A 16,773-nucleotide genomic window follows, 5' to 3' on the forward strand; every position below is an offset into this window, starting at 1 on the left:
GCTAATGGGGCCATCGAATAATCGGGGCAGGTGCTTATTTGGGACAACTCTCAAAGAACAAAAACTACTTGAGAAAATAGCTGGAATTTATTTGGGACACTAAATCGCCAATGGGGTAGACCTGCAGTACTTTAAGTTCTTAATGGTGAGAAGGGGCTTGCGATTGTAAAAGCTATGTTTAAAAAAGACAACAGCACCTTTGGTTGAACTTATAGAAACTGAGTGTGCTGCCATCTTACAAAGCTTTTGCCAAACAGTTCCTTGTTAGTGCCGGTCATGAACACTTGCATGGCTATTAGACATAAAACCATATTTAGAGTGAACAGTTTTAAATATAGTTGCCTATGATTCTGTTCAAAAAGCAGCGATATTTGTCACTGATAGTTGGTGATAAATAAGCAGTAAGACAATCCCAAACTGCTTTGCTCACTGCAGTTTCAAGCATTCAGGCTTGGAGACGCCAGAAATGGCCAAGAGTGAGAATGAAATGATTTCACCACTTCAGCAAGTTAGGAACTGCAAAGAATTTGAAGAACTTGACAATCGTCTTGAATGTTACAATGAAAGTGAAGATTTGGAGGACGCAACGTTGAAAGCATTTATTGAAGGCAGATCACTATGTGTATGGATTTTGTTTATCTACAGTCAATCAAAAGAACACTGTCTGTACACTGGACAAATTCCTCTGTCGACAACTATTAGGAGCTAATACGCAGTTTAATAGTTGATGCACCATCAATAACTCTTGGAGACGGGAGGTGAACAATAGGCTTTTATTAGCAGCAAAAGGGACCACGACATCCTGGAGACTGAGGAAGGGGCAGTGCCTCCAATCGCCTTTATTCAGGGGTCTGCGGGAGGAGCCACAGGAGCAGACAGCAGAGGGGCATGTCCAGACAGGTATACATTGTTTACCACAATAGTACTGCAGTTCTGAGAGAGGTCAGAGGAGAATGGCCAGACTGGTTCAAGCTGACAGGAAGGTGACAGTAACTCAAATAACCACATGCTGGAACAGTTGTGTGCAGAAGAGCATCTCTGAACACACAACAAGTTAAACTTCGAACTGGTTGGGCTACAGCAGGAAAAGTCCACAAACATACACTCAGTGGCCACTTTATTAGGTACCCCCTGTAGTAAAATGTTTATGCTCTATAACATCATATGGTTTAAGTCTTTGAATGGTCCTGGGCAGAGCTGAAGGCCATCTATATAAACTGGGAAATACAAAAGGAATTCAAAAAAAGCTTCTGTACCAATGAGTGGTTAGAATGTGGAGCTCACTCACGCAGGAAGGCCTGAAGTGAATACGCAGATAGACAAGAGAAGAGACTGGATGTGTACATGAGGGACGAATGTGTAGAGAGTTAAGATGAAGAAAGATGAGGGAGAGCTAGGTGCGTGAACTGATTCCCTGCCATATACACTATGCAATCCAATTAATATCTGTTAGTGTACCATTAGCAATTCAATTTTAAACAGTTTTATACAATTTGAGTCTGATACTTGTCATCATTCATGATAGTGAGTCTTCATAGAAAATTATTGTAGATATAATTGTTTTACTTAATGCTAGTTATGACACAGGAATATAGATTCAAACTTAAAACCTTTAGACGATATCATTCCCTTTACCTATACACTCACATTCATAGGGGCAGCATGGTAACACAACGCTTTACAGCACCAGTAAACACTGATCAAGGTTCAATTCCCGCTATTGTCTGTAAAGAGTTTGCACGTTCTCCTCCCCCCCACCCCGTGGCGCCGTGCCGTTTTCCTCTGGGTGTTCCGGCTTCCTTCCATATTCCAAAGACGTACGGGTTAGGGTTAGTCAGCTGTGGGCATTCTACGTTGGTGCATGAGCATGGCAACACTTGCGGGCTGTCCCCAGCACCGTATTGGCCGTTGACACAAAAGACACATTTCACTGCATGTTTCGATGTTTTGATGTGCATGTGACAAATAAAGCTAATCCTTTTTCTAAATCTCTCTCTTATGCTAGAGCAAAATAGTTGCAAGCATAAAACATTTAAATTATATCATTCTCTTTATTTACGCTCTATTATCTTCAATGGCTTCACTTTGTACTCGGTCCATGTCACTCACAGACTCGTGTTAACATTATTGATTTGTGACCTTACGAACTATCGTAACGATATGCGTTGTGTGCTGCATCTGACTGTATGTACTGTGTTCTGCACTTTGACCCCGGAGGAACACTGTCTCGTTTATCTGTATGCATGCATCTGGTTGAATGCCAATTAGTGCTGGCGTGTGGCCAAGTGGTTAAGGCTTTGGGCTGGCGATCCGAAGGTCGTTAGTTTGACCCTCAGCCGAGGCAGCACACGGCTTAACCACCCACTGCTCCTGCATGTTTATGGCCCAGTGGCAGCGGTTGGCGCAGTATGGTCAAGACAAGGCAAACTTGAACTTGAACTTGAATTTTCTTCGACGGTCTGACTGCCAAACGAGCGTGGCTGTGACATCAGTACTTGACAATATCGAGGGGGAGCAACTCAATACACCGGCATGTGTCCAAAGATTATGCTGGTCACCAAAATCACCAAGGAGGAGACAGAGCGAAAACATTAATAAGCAGCGCATGAGTGGAGGAGGTTGTTGATATTGAGAACAATTAGAGTGCGAAGTTCAAAGTTCAAAGTACATTTATTATCAAAGTATGTACACTGTATACAAACTTGAAGTTCATCTCCTTACAGGCAGCCACTACAGAACTCATTAAAAAAGGCAAAGACTATCAAAACCCAGTGAGCAGAAAAATACCAGTCACGCAAACAATAAAACCAAGCAAATAACATTCAGAACAGAAGTTCACGACAGCGACGAAGCCAGTCACAGCTGATCCAGGAGCCCGCTAGTTGCAGGCCACAACCTCAGTTCAGCGCAGAGACAAGTTAACTTCGCGGAGCAGTCAGATGAACTCTGACCTGTCCCTCACCTCCGGCCCCGACACCCTGACCTTTTCAATCTGGCCCGGAGCTTAAATCGGCCAAACTATGGGTCGTCCGTCGCTCTCGGACCCGGGAACCAAGGTAATGAGAGGACAGAGCCTTGAGCTAGTGTATTATGCCTAAAATAAGAAAAAGCTCCATTCAGGATAATATATTTGAAATTCCAAAAATAAGACATTTCACTAATGCTCAGTAACTTTGCATTTTAGGTATACAGTGTAATCAAGTACTTTTCTTTACTTAGCCATGAGAAGACTGTCACCAGAAAACAGTAAATAGTATTAAAATATAGCTTCCAGAGATTTCAGGCCTCAGCCAAGTCCACAGTATGTCTGGGATTGGTATTGATATATTATTGTCAAGACATTGTGAAGTTTGTCCTGCATACAGTTCACACAGATCAGATCGTTACACGGTGCATTGAGTTAAACAACAACAATGCAGAATAAAATGTCACAACTGTGGAGAAAGTGCAGACAAACAATAAAGCGCAAGATTGTAATGAGGTAGATTATGAGGTTGAGAGTCCATTTTACAAGACAGGACGTCTGTCCAAGAGTCTGATTACAGCAGAGTGTAATCAGACTGTTCCTGAGCGTGGTGGTACACGCTTTCCGCCGTTTGTATCTTTTGCTTGATGAGAGAGGGGAGAAGAGAGAAAGTTCAGGGTGGCTTGGGCTTCGATTCTGTTGAGGAGTCCTGATGAAGGGTCTCAAGCCCTAATATTTGCTTTCTGCCCATTATACTGCTGGTATTTAGTGCAGCAATGAAGGTCCTCCATCTGTGTCTGCATTCAGGGCCTCAAAGGTTTCAAAGGTAATTTTAATGTCAGAGAAATGTATACAATATACATCCTGAAATGCTTTTTCTTCTCAACCATCCACAAAAACAGAGGAGTGTCGCTAAAGGATGAATGACAGTTAAATGTTAGAACCCCAAAGTCCCCCCACAGCTCCCCTCCCTCCCGCGCGTATACAGCAAAACAGTGATTCCCCCCTCCCCCCCACCAGCACAGGAAAAGCATCGGCGCCCACCATCGAGCACACAAGCGTGCAGCAAAGCAACAGCAAAGACACAGACCCGCAGTACTCCAAAGACTACTTGTTCCCCCAGTATTCGACACACCACAGGCTCTCTCTCTCCCTAATAAGGGACAAAGAGGTGGCTCCGTTTCACAGCAAGAGTCAACACATAAGATACAACTCACTGGTTTACAATGTTAAAAGTCTGTTGCATCGCTTTTTCCGAGCTCTGTGCCCTAAGATCTCGGGTCTCTGGGCACACGGCCAGACTCTGACTTCTGACTCCCACGACACTCCGATTTCCTGCTGGGACACCGCCCTTCGATCCGCCCATCTCCCGAGCCACGAGATCCCGGATCTCCGAAGGTGAGCTGAGCTTTTGTGCCGCATCCTTGGCGTGTCGAATAGCGACCAGCCGCGAAGCCCCGAGAGCGGGTCCCATTTCCACAGAGAAAACCCCAGGTCAGGGTCTTCAAAAGAACCCTGAAAGGGAAAAACAGAGATATTGAAGATGGAATTAAAGCTTTTCCGATGACGCAAGCAAAGGAGTCGCCATTTGGCGCCATCATAACTTTGCTTCACCCTCTACTTTCTGTCAGTAGCTGCCTCTCAGTTTTCACTCCTGTCAGTCACGCAAGTCCCAGGTGGGGACTCAGGAATACCGTCACACTCTGATGTAGAAGGATTCTTCATTGCTGTTTCTGTAACAGTTTTGTTTTACCAGCTGTTTTGGGGGTTCAGCTCAGTTGTTAGCGCTGAGCTGAACTCCCGAAGCTTGGGGACCCGTGGACCACTCTTAGTCTGACCTCTGCCCTTTGACCTGTTTGGCATGGGCGACCTGACCGAGAGCCAAGGCATAAAGCCCTGACTCCAGCCAACATAGATCCCCAGGTCATTGAGGCACATAAGCCTCCATAACCCTACAACAAGGTCGTGGTCCTCTTGGGGGCAAGCCTTAATATTGACAGTTTTATCCTCCCCATAGATGCTGCCTGACCTACTGAGTTCCTCCGGGATTTTGCGTGCGTTGCTCTGGAGCGCCAGCATCTGCAGAACCTTGTGTTTCGGATCAGGCTTCACCGGCCAGTGAGAAGTCAGAGGACACGTGGTAAACAGATTACAAAGTGTATTGAAGAACCAGAAGGAGATCGGTGGAGTGGCAAGATAAATCATCACAGGATCATTAAGGAGTTCAACATAATGTGATAACCTTGCACTAATGGTAACGATGAACGTTTTCAAGGCAGAGTTTCGATGGGAACAGAGAAAGGCAAACATTAGAGAGTATGACAGAGCACGGAAAAGAGAGCATCAAACGGGGACCAATAGGTTGGAAGAAAGAAACAGAAAAGTTATGGGATGAAGATTGAAATTAAATGACTAGGAGGGGGATGAAGGTTAGCTTTATTTGTCACGTGGACGTCGAAACTTACAGTGAAATGCGTTGTTCATGTCAAATCAAATCAGCGAGGTTTGTACCGGGAGCAGTCACGTGCCCGCAACTCACTAACCCCAATTTGTACATCTTTGGGACGAGGGAGGAAGCAAAGCATCCAGAGGAGGCTCACGTAGTGATGGGGAGAACGTACAGAGGGCGGCAGGAACTACAGCAACCACTACATTAGCATGCCACTCCAGTTATTCTGCAGGTACTGCGGAGGACTATGACCCCCCCTCCTTTTGTTGCAAGGCGTAACAGCTACAGAGAAAGTGCAGGCAGAAAGTGTTGAAGTGGGAGGGGGGGGATAGTATCAAGGTAACTCTGACGGAGAAAACGAACATTACGGAGGAGACACGTAGTTATGCACCATCTCTTAACCTATTTATCCACTTGCTCAGGCACTTTACAGCTGCTTCATGTTGGCACGTTAAAACACAACAACGCACCCAACCTCCAATCATTTTTCAATCCGTCTTGCTGCAGGAGATACAGGAGCCTGAAGACACACACTCAACGCTCTAGGAGCAGCTTCTCCCCCCTCTGAACAGAACAATGAACCATGAAGTCTACCTCATTATATTTTTGCACTACTTATTTAATTTTTTAATATATTTCTTCTTATAATTTATAGCATATTTTTTGTGTAGCACTGCCTGCTGCCACAAAACAACAAATTCAACAACATATGTCAGTGATAATAAACCTGATTTTGATTCTGCATTACTGCTGCTCCTTCAGGCACACGTGAAAATCACTAGGCCCCTCAAGTCTGCCCCATCATTTCATGCAACTGTGATCAAATACGCTGTCCTCAACTCTTCCTTTGCCTCCACAACCTCAGTTCCTCAATACCAATCCAACAATCTTCCCATGGAAAAGTCGGTAGTCCCAAAGGGCAGTTGGAAAACGGAACAAGCCTGTCACCTCCACTCCGGGAGCAAGGTCACCCCTGAACCAATCATGGAGGCTAGCATATAGGCAATATTTGTGGAGCCAAATTAAGAAGGTGTCTCCCAGATTTTTACTTCAATCCCACCTCCACCCATCCACTTTTCCTCTCACCTTATCATCTGCCAGCTTGTACACCTCCCCCTCCTCCCCCACCCTCTTATCTTGGCTTCTACTCCTTCATTTCCAGTCCCGATGAAGGGAATCTGCCCGAAACGTTGACTGTTTATTCCCCTCTATAGATGCTGCCTAACCTGCTAAGTTCCTTCAGCATTTTGTGTGTGATTCTCAAAACCTCCCAGCAATCTATGATATCACCTAGAGCGCCTCAAGAAAATGGCATCCACCATTAAGGACCCTCAACATCTGGGGCTTGCCCTGGGCTGATTACTAACATCAAGGAGCAGATACAAGAGCCTGAAGACCAACTCTCAATGATTCAGAAACAGCTTCTTCCCCTCTGCCACCAGGTTTCTGAATGGTCTATGAACTTATGAAAGCCACATTGCTTTTTGCTTCTGGCATCTGCCCTTCTTCCTTTCTCAAACCGATGAAGGATCTTGGTCTGAAATGTTGGCTGTTTGTTCCCCTCCAAAGGTGCTGCCTGACTTGCTGAGTTCCTTCAGCATTTGGTGTTCCTTTTCCTGGTACTATTGAGTTACTTCTGTAACTTATATGTCTTTACACCGCACTGCATTGTGGACGTGCTATGTTGGTGCTAGAATGTACAGTGACACTCATGGGTCGCCTCCAGCGCATCCCAGCACTCTAATTCTGCAGTGGACAGGTGCGCACTGACCCCTGGGATATCTTGGCCAATGGCCACTCGATGATGTCATCAAGAATGTCAACTGATGATGTCATCAGCCTTCTGGTTGGAAGAACTGCCAAGAACGGTAGAAGCTGTTAGGCTGCCCTGCACCTAGGCTTCATCAGGCACCTCAAGTCCCACAGACCTAGATCGGACACAAGTTATCCTCGATTCCAAGTTACCACGTAAGCTGAGAGGCCGGATGCAAAACACACTCAGCCCCTGTACTTTACAGTGATTCTGCTGTGGTGACGTATTGCTAAATCCTGTGACCTCCAGTCTGTTCCGTTCACTCCAGTGCGCTTAATTTGAATCTTGAAAACAAGAGCTTTGTGCTGTGGAAGAACTGATCACAAATCACAAAGGCAGCAAGTTTTCCAGTGACCCGTGCAATGTCGATGAAGATTCAAAAATTACAACTTGAGTCATATTTCTGTTCTTCCCTAATTTTAAATTTTTTTTACTATATAATCGAGAAGGATCCATAGTCAAGAGCGGAGTCTGCGGTATTTGAAATGGTTCACTTAGAAGCTCCTTTAATATAATAATTTGCTATTTTAATATATATTTAATAATAAGATGATTTGTGGGACCTTAAATGTGACATTTCCACCTGTTACACAGCATAATAGTCAGGTAGTAATGAGCTGTTAAGATGACCTATTTTAGATGAACAATTAACAGATTAACATTTTGAATGGAGTGGAGAGGATGCGAATGACATTCTGAATATTCCTACAGAACAGGTTTAGATAGAAGTTAATGGGGGGGAACATTTGCTTTTAACTAGGCATTTAATCTGGGAATTAATTCAGAGCAAATCTCTGAAAAAAAAGAGAAGGCAAAAATAAAAACATAAGAAAGCTAGAACCCGAGGAAATTACAACTTGGTCGATACCATTCAGCCCCTTCCAGTGTGCTAGCCAAGAGGAATTGTTGACAATAAATCTACTTCTGAGGCATACCCAATGACCTTTTTACACCCCATCAGGGTTTCTGCCCCTGCCGTCCTTCCAAGCAGTGAACTTAAGATCGTCAACTCATCCACAACTCCATTTTGAGTAAAAATGGTTTCCTTAGCTCTCCTGATCTATGTACTTATCTACGTACTGCCATTACGCCGCTGGCATTTGGGGCAGCAATGAAGGTCCTCCATCTCCGGCGGTGTTCAAGGGCTTCCTTCATTATGGTGGTAGCTCGGATTCTGCCCGTCAAGCAAGTTCTGGGTGGAGACTCAGGAACACCGTCACACTCAGATGTAGAAGGATTCTTCATTGCTGTTTCCATGACAGTTTTGTCTGACCTGTCACGGCTGTTTTAGCCCTGAGGTGAATCCCCTGAACCTGGAGGACTGGTGGACCAACTGGCCTCTACCCTTTGACCTGCTTGGCATGGGCGACCCTACCAAAGAGCCAAAGCATAAAGCCCTGACTCCAGTCAACATAGCTCTCCAGGACATTGAGGTACACAAGCCTCCAAACATGACAAGGTTGTGATCCTCTTGGAGATAATTTATGTTCAATCACCTTTAAGTTATGTCCCAGGCTATTGACTTGCCTGCCCAAGGAAATGAGTCTTCCTGCTCTATTCTGTCTAGATCTGTTATAGCTCCTTCATACGACCATTAAATCTTCCTTCAACTTCTTTCTTTTCACCAGAAAACAATGATAGCTCAGGAAGCCTTGTCGGTGCCCCCAGCCCATCCTTAGGTTGTGTTGTCTGCTAATGCAAATGATGCATTTTCTGTACGTTTTGATGTACATGTGATGAATAAATCCAACTTGATCTAAATCCTTGCTGATAATTGTTCTCATGCTCCTCTTTCTCCTGCTACCACATCCTTCCTGTAGCACGAAAAGTGGCACCTCCTCGGTACCTGATGCACCATCAATAACTCTCTAAGACGTGAGGCGAGATATCGGCTTTTATTGACTGGAAGAAAGAACAAGCAGCAATTGACCACCATGCTACATCCTGGAGACTGAGGGCCGGGCTCAGGCCTCAGTCGCCTTTATACAGGGGTCTGTGGGAGGAGCCACAGGAGCAGTCAGCGGGGGGTGGGGAGGGCGCGTGTCCAGACAGGTATATGTAGTTTACCACAGTGCCACTCAGGTAATCAGAGAAAATATTGCTTTACACTTAAACTTCTCCGGAGCAGAATTGAATCTACAACTACATACCTTAGAACTAAGGATATTACCATCTGTACCACAGCTGACATGGTGGGATGCAGACAAAATGCCTTTTAAAATACATAAAAAGCAATATTCAATAAATTTCAACATTAAGATAAATGACTTGAAAACACAGTTGAATGATTAAAAGATTATATCCTTGCTATTTTTTCAGTGCTGTAGAATACTTACTATAGATTTGGGAAGGTCATAGAAAAATACAGCACAGAAGCAGGCCTTCGGCCTATCTAGTCCATGCTGAACCACTTAAACGGTCTAAACCCATTGACCTGCAGCAGGGCCATAGCCCTACTATTCATGTACCTATCGAAACATCTTTTAAATGTTGAAATTAAGCTTGTATCCACCGTTTGCGCTGGCAGCTCGTTCCATACTCGCATGACCTTCAGAGTGGAGGAGTTTGCCCTCATGTTCCCTGTGAACTTTTCACTTTTCACCCTTAACCCATGACCTCTAGTTATTGTCCCACCCAACATCAGTGGAAAAAGCCTGCTTGCATTTACCCAATCTGTAGGCCTCATCATTTTGCGTAACTCCATCAAATCTCCTCTCAATCTTTTGTGTTCCAAGGAATAAAGTCCTGACCTGCTCAATCTTGCTATCTTCCATTGCTTATTACAGCTTTGAGAAGGCCTGACTTTAACATGTTCAGTCGAAGTCTGAGCTGTAGACAAATGGTGAATTTCTCTGTTTTTCAAGTGGCATATTTTATCACTTAAGCTATCATTTGACCACTAAGCTTATTACAAAGTGAAAAATTTCCTTTTTATCTTTTTATTTCTCATTCAAAGGAGTGAGGAACATATGTCCCACATCTGTCCGTTGTACTATTTGCTTTAAAGTCAGTTTTTATTAATCTATTTCAGTGTTCCACCCAAGATGCCTACAATAAATTAGCTTTGAAATTATAATGCAGCATTTTAGCTTGTTGACGAAGTTAACTAAGATAGTGGTGCCATTAGCATGTGCCCCTAATGCTTGTAAATACCAGACCAGATGTGTAGATCTGCGTAAACCGGAACAAAAATTATCAATGACATGCTTCCATTTCCTTGATCTCTGGCATCTTTCGGAGCTGTTTGCAAGCTGCAGCCTTTCATCACATCTTTTTAATTTGCTGCAGTCTTCACAAAAAAGGCTGGGGTTTTTTTTTTTGCTTTTTTTTTGGGGACTATTTTTCCTTCCTTCAGCCATTGATGCTCGTTGTTCGTGGCCCCGGGGTTAGTTGAAATGGCTTGCAGATCACCGAGGCTGTGTGGGTTGGGGGTTGCAGGAAAGGCGGGTGATCGAGGAGTTAGGATGGAGAATTAACCAGGACTCTAATCCTCCTTCCATAGGATAGGAGACCTTGCTCACACGTGGTAAATAAAAGGTTATTGAGGATCAGCTTTTTTCACCAAATGTATTCACACATACAGTAGATTCCAGTTAATTGGCCCATTGGTTAATTGGGGCAGCTGCTTATTTGGGACAACACTTACAAAACAAGAACTAATTGAGAAAATATGTGGAATTTCCTTTGTTTATTTGGGACACTATGCCACTTAATTGGGACAGAGAACTTTTGCTGAACAGTTTCTAACTAGTGTCAATCACCTGTACTTGCTTGGCCATTCGACTTTACACCATGCTTAGAGCAAACAGTTTTTAAATAGCATCAATCGTGTGTGTGTGTGTGTGTGTGTGTGTATTTTCAAAAATCAGTGATTTTGGTCATTGATAGATGGCGTTAAGCAGTAAGAAAATTCAGAACTCGTTTACTCACTGTGCTTTCAAGCATTCAGGCTTGGAGATGCCAGGAGTGAAAATGAAACAATTTCACTACTTCAACAAGTTAGAAACTATGAAGAGTTTGGAGGTATCAACAATCATCTTGAATGTTACAATGCAATGAAGATCTAGAGGATGCATCGTCGAATGCATTGTATGAAGGCAGCCCATTATCTGCTCGCGATGTCTACGTTGATTTTGTTCTTTTACAGTCAATCAAGAGAATCTGGATGAATTCTTCTGTCAATAACTATTAGGAACTAATACACAGTTTTATAGTACCATATTAGTAGTGTTCTGATTTATGCTGTATTTCATTTAAATACATAATTTGTTATTCATTTAAACAATTATTTGTTTTTTTACATGTTTTTAACTGTTTCCATGGGACTGGTTATTTGGACAGCTCCATAATTGGGCCAAAATGTAGTAGTCCACTGTATTAGGAATTTGCTATGGTGTGTTGGCATGACATGGAACAAAAAAAAAACCTTCAATCATAATGAATAAAGCAATTAAATGAAATTATTAAAGTATGGATATGGAATAAAATGAGAATGAATACATAAATAGCAGCATGTATTTGCAATGTAAACATCATTATAAAATGTGTTTGAAGTGTTTACAGTGCAGAACCTTGACTGGGGTAATAGGTGGAGGGGGTCGGGGTGGCTATCTAGAATGGTCAACCAGATTAACTTGCTGAGGAAAGAAACTTTTATGAAGGTGTGCGGTTTTTGTTTTAATAGACCTATCATATTTCCCTGAAGGAGGAGGGGCACTGGGGGAGATGACAGGCGGGTAAGAGTAGAGATAAGTGGGGAATGGAAGGTGAGTTAAGGGGAAGAGGGGCTCTGACTGAAAGTTAGAGATACCGAATCTCACGCCGCTAGACCAGAGGCGAGCCTGACGGAATATAGGCGTTGCTCCTCCAACCTGAGAGTCAACTCTTGGTGGCAGTAGAGGAGACTGGGGATTGGAATTAAAACTGGCCACTGAAAATCCTGCTTGTGAACTGCATCTTCATCTAGTCTGCTCTCACCTGAGTGAACTTTCCACAGACTGTGCACATGCATGGTGTCTTGGGGGTAACATTGCTCCTATAGTATCAGCCTAGAGTGAGAAACAATAGGGGTTATCCTTAGTGATAATGTGGCTAGTGGCCCAGGGTCAAACACCCAGAGCTGGCACTTGGATATGATCTTAAATGTGCTACCGTTGCTCTCATGGTCATAATAATAGTCCCTCTTCTATGTTTGACAGTGAAGATACAGTACCCTCTACCCCCGACAGGGTCTGCCTGTCCAGGACCAGGGGTCACTGACTCAAAGAAGGTGTTAGACTTCCAGAATGGAGAAGAGAAACACACACAAAGCGCTGGAGGAATTCAGCATGTCAGGAACTATCTATGGAAATGAAAAAAACGGTTGACGTCTTGGGCCGAGATCCTTTGAGAAGGACGGAAGAAGACACCAAATTAAAAGGTTGGGATAGAGGAGTGAGGCTAGGTGGAGGTGAAACGAGGAGGGTGGGAAAGGTCAAGGGCTTGAGAAGAAGATATCTCATAGCAGACATCCCACCTCTCCCGGAAGTCCCGGGAGTCTCCCGCATATTGATAGTGGCTCCCTGATGCCCACAAGTTATATACAATATCCCAGAAATTGATTTTTTTGAGGGGGAATGAGCGAGTGAGAGAGAGAGAGAGCGAGAGAGAGAGAGAGAGAGAGAGAGAGAGAGAGAGAGAGAGAGAGAGAGAGAGAGAGAGAGAGAGAGAGAGAGAGAGCGAGAGCGAGAGAGAGAGAGAGAGAGAGAGAGAGCCATGGCAGAGTGTTCCAAAACAAGAAAATATAAAACGTACTTAACCCCAGCCTACACTGAAGTGTACCCCTGCCTAATAGGGGTCAAAAATAATGCCAGTGTTGCTCGCTGCACTGTTTGCAACAATGAATTTTCTATTGCCCATGGTGGGTTTAACAGGTGTCATTCGTTCATTAGCATAGCTAACTCTATTGCAGACATCCCAGCTCTCCCAGAAGTTCCAGGAGTCTCCTGCAAATTGATGGTGCAACCTTCCTGAAATGAGTTTTTGCAGGGTGGGATGTCTGTGATAGGAGAGGAGAGTGGGAAGGGAAGGAGGAGGGGGTCACAGGGTGATGTGATAGGTAAATGAGAGGAGGTGAAAGGTCGGAGTCAGGAATAGAGGAAGAGGGGAGCAAGGGAATTTTTTTTCCCCAGAGGAGAATTCAATATTTATGCCACCTGGTTGGAGGCATATAAGGAGTTAATCCTCCACCCTGAGGGTGGCCTCATTGTGGCACTAGAGGAGGCCGTGGACTGTCATGTCAGAATTCAGATTCAGATTCAGTTTATTGTCATTTAGAAACCACAAATGCAATGCAGTTAAAAAATGAGACAACATTCCTCCAGAATGATATCACAAAAGCATATGACAAAACAGACCACACCAGAAAATCCACGTAACATTTGGCAATCCCCTATCCAGAGTCCGGAGAGGCTGCTGCGTATTAATATCGCGCTACTGTCTAGCGCGTTCCCCGGAAAGGAGCTCCAAATCCACCAGACAAAACTAGACCATAAACTAAAGCTACAAGACCTGCACAAAACCATATAATTACAACATATAGTTACAACAGTGCAAACAATAGCATAATTGATTTTTAAAAAACAGACTATGGGCACAGTAAAAATAGTCCAAGATGGTAAAGGACTGTAAGTTCAAAAGAAATCACCACAGTTTCCACAAGTCCCCAGGGTCTTGACAGACTTGCCATCCCACACTGGCGGCAGAAGGGAATACCCCCGCTATGGACTTCCACGGCGCCGCCCGACTCAGCCTCGCAGACGCAGCACACACCGAAAGCGACCTGAGTCTGTCGAACCTCCAACCACCCCCTCCGGCACAGCTTCTCCGAGCTCCATCCTCTGCCGAGCGTATTAATGGCCATTGGCAACGCGACCCCGAGGACTGGGGGCCTGTTCTTCCCAGCAGAGTCCCGGACCTCACAGCAGCAGGTCTTCCTGGAATTTCCCGATGTTTCTCCATGCTTCCACGTCCGTTTTCAATCGATTATGTTTGCTCACGGCACCCCACTTCACAAATAACAGACAATCAGTTCCGGAGTGGCTGCTGCAAGCTGCATCGCGCCGCCATCTTGGATTTTGGACCTTGAATGCAAATGGGAATCAGAATTAAAATGTCTGGCCACCAGGAAGTTCCACTTGGTGCAGATGCAACAGAGATGCTCAACGACGCAGTCCTCCAATTTACAACAGGTCTTACCAAAATAGAGGAGACCGCCTTGGGAGCACCAGAACAATAGAGAAAGTCGTCTTCACGTAGCGAGCAGAGGACCAATCAGAGGCTTGACTCAGCTGTGCTGTAGTGCTGAGTATATTGAAGATGGCAATCCGTTTATTTTTGCTATTAAGGAAATCAAAGGATATGGGAACAGGGCGGGAAAGTGGTTCTGAGGGAAAAGATCAAAGATTATCTTCATTTGTCACGTGTACATCAGAACAAACAGAGAAACACGTCAGTGACCAACACAGTCAGAGGAGTTGCTGGTGGCAGTACCTCCCCGCTCCCAGCACCAACATAGAATGCTCACACCCTACTAACCAGAACCATGCGTCAGAGGACAGCAGAGCCGCTGGAGGAAAACCATGCTGTCACGAGGAGATTGGACAAGCTCCTCACAGACAGGAGCAAGCTCTGAACCCAGGCTGCTGGTGCTGAGAAGCGTTACACTAACAGCGATGCTACCACACCACTCATCTTGGCAGCCATGATCGTGTTCTTCCGATCTCAAGGCTCTGTTTTGGAATGGTGGAGGTCTGTTTCAGTCTCTTGGTCAATGGCTAACCCTCCAAACAGCTTGGCTGTTCATTATCACCCTCACTGTACACACATTGGCATCGTTTTTACTTGGAAACAATGATCACTCTGAAAAAGTGCTTCATTAGCGGAAAGAAATACACTTTATCAGATAAACCTGCTTGTTAATACAAATATCTAACCAGCCAATCACGTGGCAGCAACTCAATGCATAAGCGCATGCAGACACGGTCAAGAGATTCAGTTATGGTTCAGACCAAACGTCAGCATGGAGAAGAAATGTGATCTAAATGACTTTGGCTATGGAATGACTGCTGGTGCTAGATGGGGTGGTTTGATCTCCTGGGATTTTCCTGCACAACCATCTCTAGAATTTACAGAGAACGGTGTGAAAATAAAAAGCATCCAGTGGGAAAAATATCTTGTTAATGAGAGAGGTCAGAGGAGAATGGCCAGACTGGTTGAAACTGACAGGAAGGTGACAGTAACTCAAGTAATCACACGTTACAACAGTGGTGTGGAGAAGAGCATCTCTAAACATGTAACGTATTGGATCTAGAAGTGGATGGGCTACAGCAGCAGACAATCACACTGGGTTCCACTCCTGTACCTAATAAAGTGGCCACTCAGTATATATTGTCATATTCCAAATACATTTCAAATATGCTTGTCTTTCCAACAGCCAATTAATTAGTCAGTCCTGACATGAAAGTGGAGAGTATTAATGGAGGGATACCAATCATTAACTTTCAGATTAACTAGTTCAATGCAGATAAGGTTAATGATTAATCCCAACGATTTAAGATGCTTTTTTTATTTACAGGCTCCCTTCTATTTCTCAGCCAAGCAGTATCCATTCTGTTTCCTTATGTCTGGACGAGTGAGTGCGATGATTTATTGAAGAAGACAGATGTATCGGATTCCCCTGTTCTATCTTTACCAGTGAATGGTCCCCAGAGAGGGAGGGCCTTGTCTCTTTAATCTTTTCCCTACCAATGCTTTTCCAGTACGGTTTCCCCAATAGATGTGACATTGAGTAGCTCTTTGAATGTTGTGACTTGCAATGAAATTAAGTTCACAATCTAAATTTCACCGCATTAAGTACGAGGGTTCGTCGAGGCTACCAGCAGTGGGCGAAGGATTTTTGCGTGCGGTTGATCCAGGTGGAAGAGTGTGTATCGTTTGTCAGAATCAGCTTTATTGCCACTAACTTAACTCGTGAAATTTGTTGTTTTCTGGCAGCAGTACAGTACAGGCCAAATTACTACAAGTTATAGTAAATAAATAGATAGACCATAAGATATAGGAACAGAATTGGGCCATTTGGCCCATCGAGTCTGCAGAGCAGACATGGTAGGTAGATAAATAAATAAATCAATAATGCCTAAATAGTGATTTTATGTATTGCACTGTAAACAAAAACACATTTCATGGCATATGTGAGTGATGATAAACCTGATTCTGATCTGGGTCTCTATCATGGACTGAGAGTGGGAAAGGGGGCAGGGAGAGGGAATCACGGTTGGGAAAAGGGGAAGGGAGAGAGGAGGGAGTGGGAAGCACCAGGGAGACATTCTGTAAGGATCAATAAGCCAATTGATTTGGAATCAAATGACCTTGCCTGGTGTCTGAGGGCTGGGCGTGTCTGCACCCATGCTAACCCCCACCCCAGCACTCCTCTGCGATCTGTTCCACACCCCTCCCATGGCGCTCCACCCTCGCTGTTCCCAACATCCTTTGCTCCCGCCAGCCTTG

General features: G+C 44.4%; 1 long non-coding RNA gene across 1 annotated transcript in view; it reads right to left on the reverse strand.

Annotated features, from left to right (window-relative positions):
- Nucleotides 1-13,516: 13,516 nt before the first annotated feature.
- The window catches only part of LOC132382224 (uncharacterized), a 9,651-nt gene continuing 6,394 nt past the window's right edge, over nt 13,517-16,773 (reverse strand). Inside the window, exons 3-4 of the long non-coding RNA XR_009508237.1 lie at nt 14,464-14,650; nt 13,517-14,348 (exon numbers count right to left, since the gene is read on the reverse strand). This is a non-coding gene — a long non-coding RNA (uncharacterized LOC132382224). The remainder of the gene's footprint in view (nt 14,349-14,463; nt 14,651-16,773) is intronic.

This window comes from Hypanus sabinus, chromosome 27 (assembly GCF_030144855.1).
Source record: "Hypanus sabinus isolate sHypSab1 chromosome 27, sHypSab1.hap1, whole genome shotgun sequence".
NCBI lineage: Eukaryota > Metazoa > Chordata > Chondrichthyes > Myliobatiformes > Dasyatidae > Hypanus > Hypanus sabinus.